Below are 6220 nucleotides of genomic sequence, written 5' to 3'. Positions count from 1 at the left end.
ATGTCTCAGCCCATCTGCTTAACTTTTCTAAATCCTGTTGCAGCATCGTACTGTCATTAGTGTCATTAACAACCGTGCCAAACTTCATATCATCTGCAAACTTGGACATTAAGTTTGATATACCTTCATCAATATCATTAATAAATATATAACAATGGACCCAACACCGAACCCTGGGGGACTCCACTAATATCATAGGTCCAAGAAAGTCCATTGATTACTACTCTCTGTCTCTTTCCACTTAACCATCCCTATACCCATAGCAGCAATTTCCCTTAATACTATACTGCTCCAATTTGTATGACAGTCTTCCATGTGCAACAGTATCAAAAGCTTTCCTAAAATCCAAGTATATGATATCAAAATTTTTTGCATCCAGTTCCTTTGTGACCACATCATATACTGGTGTGCAAAACTTAAGGACCAACAATGTCTCTAAAGGTTACAACCAAAAAATCTTTACTGACGAGAGTAGATTCAGTCTCAGCAGCGATTCTGGACGTCAGCTAATCTGGCGAGAGGTTGGCACACAGTATCACCCCGCAAACATCACTGAAACGGATCGATATGACGGTCGAGGTGTTCTCATCTGGTGAGGTGTTATCTTGGACGGACGTACATAACTCCATATACTGGAAGACGGTACTGTAACCGGTGCACGCTACTGCACTGAGGTCATCCTTCCCAATGTGCATCTGTTCCGAGGTGCCATTGGCCCCGAGTTCGTGTTTATGGATGATAACGCCCCACCCCATCGTACTGGAGCTGTTGATATGCTTTTGGAAAGTGAGGACATTGTTGATATGGATGGCTTGCTCGTTCCACCGATCTAAATCCCATCGAACAAATATGGGACGCTCTGGGAAGACGCCTAACGGCACGTCCACACCCACCAGAAAATGTTCACCAGTTGAAAATGGCGCTAACAGAGAAATGGACGATGTTACCGCAAGAACTTATCAACAAGTATGGACAGGCAGCGCAAAGCCTGCATCGACATTAGGGGTGGCTATATCTCCTACTGAGGACCACCTCTTCCCTTTGTTCCATCTTTGGCAGTGATGTATCTGTATCATGGCAGCCAGTGCTATGTTGCCATTTTTGAATAAAGTCCTTCTGTACCGTTTTGTTTCCGTTGTTGTGTTGGTGTTGGTTCCTTCATCATTTCTGTATCTCATGATGTTCCTTTGGTATTCTTTTCCCGTATCCAGGCCACTCCTCTGAGAAGTTACAGGTGAAAACCTGACTGGTCCTTAAATTTTGTATACCAGTGCAGTATCCAATCAACTTGGTCAGACGAACTTCCCCTTAATAAACCCATGCCCTGTCTAAACTATAACTGCAGTCTTGTCTAGATGATCCTGCAATGCTTCTTTAACCAGTTCCTCCATTAATTTTCCCCGCAATAGAAGTTAATTTCTTATGTCACCCTTTGATCTTTTTTGTGTATTAGGGTCACATTTGCACATCTCCAGTCCATGAGGATCAGCCCCTGAGTCCAAGGAAGCTCTGATAATTATTACTAAGGGTTTGCTTACTTCCTTTGCTGCCTCCTTTAATATAACTGGATAGAACCCATCCACACCAGGTGCCATTCTTATGTTTAACTTCAACAATTTCTCCTGCACTTTGCTCTCATTTATTATAAAATCGCTTAGCTCCCAGTTATCGTTTGATAAACTTCTGGCACTCCCCTCATTGAATAACTCCTCATGTGCGAATGTAGATGCAAAATAGTCATTTAGTTTGTCAGCTACCTGAGCAGGATCATCAACAGGCGAACCATCGATATCAAGTGGACCAATCTGATTCATCCACTTCCTTCTAGAGTTTATATAAGTGAAGAACTCTTTGTTGTTTTCTTTGCATCCTTTCCCAACGATTTCTTGTAATTTACCTTCGCCTGCCTAACCTCCTTTATGATTTGATTACAGACCATCTTATGTCTACCACGGGCTCTGTGTCACATGATGATTTATATGCATCTCATGCATTTTTCTTCTTTGCTACGAGTATCATTAGTTCATCTGACACCCATTTAGGCCTAAACCCTGCACAGTATTTCTTAGTTTTTGTGAAAACCCCAGTAGCTTCCAAGATTAATTCTTTGAATGCTTCCCATTTAGAATTCCCTGTTGGTAACATCATCAATTGGTCCCACTGTATAGAATTTGATAACTGTTTCAGACCATCGTAGTCACCTTTACGAAAGCAAAAACCCTTCCCAAAAACCCTTACTGATAATCAGATCAAGAATATTACTACTTCTGGTTGCCTCTCGAACATGCTACTGTAAAAAAAACAATCATCCCATAAATGCACAAAGCCTTGCTAGTGTGCGAGTAACCAATCCACAAGTTCCATTCAATATCTGGGACGTTAAAATATCATTTTGTTATTAATAATAAATTAATATATTTTTGAAAACTCATGATTTTACACTTACCGCGTAGTATAACTTTGTTAAAACCAGTTGTTGCAGTCCAATATTTTTCCACCAAAGATTATTGTTACAAGTACGCAATGGAATAAAAAAAAAAGAGAAAGACAACTGTTGGAGTACACTCTGTTACGTATATGAAAACAGAGTCGACTATTAACAGTTGTTGTAGTATTTTATGAGCATCAGGGCTATATTGCTCCGTGTATATTGTCAGTACATTACTTGTGTTCTGTGGTCGATTTTTTGTTTTGCTGGAAGGAAAACAGAGTTTCCGTGAGATACTGATTCTCCAGAAATGCTCTTGGATTGAAATTCATTGTGTAATGACAAATTCTCTGCTAGCTTTAAGTTTAACCTTTATTCAACATCAGCAGTATTATTAATATTTTTTCATTTAGTGTCGAATGAATACTAAGAAGCGGAATCTTGGGATAAAGTAAGAAAAACTAATTTCTTGTTAGTTATATATTTTATTCATTACTTAACACAAAAATCTACATTATCTGTAACGTGTCAATCTACGTAACGTTTTGTTTATGATCATATTCCATAAGTGAACATTCTAAAATATAAGGAATCATGACTATGCGTGACAAAAATTTGCTTCGTGCAGCGCTTACCACTGAATGCTTAGAAGGGAAAAAATAGCGTATTCTGTGAATAGCTGCTATCCATTTTTAGTGCAAATTTCGGTTGTTAGGAAATTTAAAACCGTGCGCGTCATCTCTTTTGTCGTATTTACCCCAACACCTTGGGGGGGGGATTCACAACACTTTCTAACCATTACTGATGAAAAAAAAAAACGACACAAATTTGCACATCATATCCGATCAAATTGGACACACACGACTTCTCTAGTACAATCTATGCGGAGTTCGTGAACTGAAGATCAGTGTGAAAAAAAAAGTCGCCAGTTAGGATTAAATTTCGAGTGTCTGCAATTCTGCCCAGATACGATAGGAAGGAGTATGTGATGAGATCCTTGTTGTTGTTGTTGTTGTTATTAGGCTTTAGGAGCATCGCCGACTAAGGCCATATTAACCCCGGGGGTCTCACATCTGGTGAGTATGGGCTTGGCACACCCAGGGTCCTGAGCTGGATATCATCATTCTTCTTTTCGTGATGATTCCCTTTTCTCTCTCTCTCTGGGTAATTCAGAAAAAGGTTTTTTTTTTTTTTTTTGCCTGGTGCAGCATAAGCCTCGGCTTCCTTGCACTATATGGCTAATAATAATAATAATTGCTCTGTGTATATTGTCTGTAAATTGCGTGTGTTCTGAGGTCGATTTTAGAAAGAGTGCAAGAATATTTGTTAATGCTATTTCGAGGCACTGTTGGGTCGGAAGACTGCTAGCTTGGGGAGGGGTTCACAGACTGATTAATAGTAGCTGCTGGCAGAGGTGAAAGTGATTCTTGCACCGCTTCCATTGCAATGAGCAACAATCTGGAAAGCAAAGTACTGGGATTTCAAGAAATGCTAAGAGTCACTACGGAACTAGTAAATACATGGGCTGTGTTAGGGTAAGTAAGAGTAAGAACAGGTGCACCACTCCTAGCATTGGTGTACATACAAGCATTGGTGTACAGGTGCACGTATGCTTGTATGTACACCAATGCTAGGAGTCGTAAATAAATTTTACAGATTTGAAGTGCTAGTCAAGACATCAAAGGCGGATATTGTTGGGACATCAGAGACGTGGTGTCAGACAGATATAAGGAATGCAGAAATGGAATTTGGGGAGTACAATGGGCAGAGGAAGGAGGAGGGGTTATGCTGTTAGTTAAGAAACACATAAAATCTAAGATAGTGCATCCAGTTGACATGGGTGGCCAGTGCAATGTTGAGTCAGTATGGTGTGACATAAGGACTGGGACAGCAAAAATGAGTGTAGGAGTGTGTTATAGGCACATTGACTGATGGCTACAACGAACTGTACAGAGAAATAGAGTGGGTCAGTAAATCCGAATGACTTATAACGGGGATTTTAACTTCCCAGATATTTGATTGCTGGAACAAACTTCTATCTGTCATAGTGGAAGTTGATAGCTTAAATTCAAGGTAGAACTAGACAAACTCTTGAAGCGAATGGATGGGTGAAATGTTTTTTTTTCTTCTTTTAGCTGATGCTGTATAAGCTTGCTTTCTTGCACCATATGCCTCTGCTAAAGTTAATGCTAATGTTAATTAAAGAAAACAGCGATTTACGCAAAACTTAGCGTAAACTCATTAGGCTTTGTTATTTATGGTGTTGAGTGTACTCTTCCAAGACGCTATGTGCTGTATATTATATGTCCGCGCACGTACCACAGTGGTATCGTCACCGTCCTTCCCACATCGGGTGGAAAATATCCCGGTTCGAATCCCGTCGATGACGCAAGAAACGTTTATGGGTCTTTTTCACTCCATGGCTGAGTTAGTCGGTCTCGGGCGTAGATAGAAAGGTTTTTCCCCAGAAAGTGGTGTGGTTTCGTCCAGCAAAACAGGCAAATCGACCAGAGAACACACGCAATTTACAGACATAATATATAAACGGGTATATGTAAGAAATTATGGGCGGCCCTAATTTGAATAATTTGTATATTACATGCCTTTGGCATGTAATATACAAATGTAATATGTAAACATAAAATATACATGCACCTTCCTTATATAAAACATATATTAAAATTATATTTCTAAATAATTTGTAATCATCTAATAGCGCCTCAATTCTTTGGTAACTTTGTGAATTTGAGAGCTTTTTCATGTTTTAATGAAAGAAAAACGTTAGCTAATTCACTTGTACTAGTTAGAGAAGCAGGTAAACTATGAAATAATGACAGACTTTTTGGGTGGATAATAGGCTATAAATCGAAAAAATCCAATAAAAAATGCCTGCCAGGGTGTATTTATAATAAATTCCGATGATGATGATGTGGCAGTGTATTCTAATTTTATATTTTTACATGATTTGGAGATATTTATTTCATTTTAAGATGAGAATGATTTCCTTTTATTTAAAACAAGTCGGCCGCCATTTTGTGAGAGGGGTCACTCTATTGAGAAGTGGTTCGCACTTACAAAACGGGCCATGCTATTGAGAAGTAAAATGGAAATGGACCTTATAGGTTTCAAAGTTAACTGAGTGCAGAAAAACATATGATTCATCAAATATATGATAGTTGCATTTGTTCGTTTTTTTCATTTAACATTCTACAAAAGAATTCTACAAAAGCTTTCGAAAAAAAAATTTGTAAACAACTAGTAATTGCTAAAAAGAACAATGCAGGAAACAATTGAACAGTGAATTCTTTCGTTGTTCTGAATGAAACTGAAGTCTTTTTAATATAAGGAATTTTGTATCTAATCGAACAATAATAACAAAAATAGCATAAATGTATATAGCTTATAATTTGGAAAACAGCCAAATCTTCCCAATCTTCAATTAAAAATCTTCTCATTCCACTCTAATGAGAGGATGGTGGCTGAATTTTAACAGCAGGAAAATAGATATCTGTTGGCAAGTTGCTGATAGATATGCGTAAACAGTGTGCAAATAGTCATCGGTCATTTTTGAATAAAATTTTGATTTTGCAAATTTCATTAATGAAAACTTTTGTTGGCATTAAGAAAACGATTTTCCAAAAAATCCTTTTGGAAAACCATAATGTGAATCGTGTCTACCCCATCCGCCCCCTCCTGCAGGTTTCCGTCTTCTAATTTAAAATATGCGAATAATTGAAAGAACAAAACGAACATGCCTGTTACTGCTGTGAGCAAACAAATGAACAAAGATTT

The sequence above is a fragment of the Mastigoproctus giganteus genome, chromosome 5 (assembly GCF_048544385.1).
Source record: "Mastigoproctus giganteus isolate SK-2022 chromosome 5, ASM4854438v1, whole genome shotgun sequence".
Lineage (NCBI taxonomy): Eukaryota > Metazoa > Arthropoda > Arachnida > Uropygi > Thelyphonidae > Mastigoproctus > Mastigoproctus giganteus.
This window is presented reverse-complemented; position numbering follows the sequence as displayed.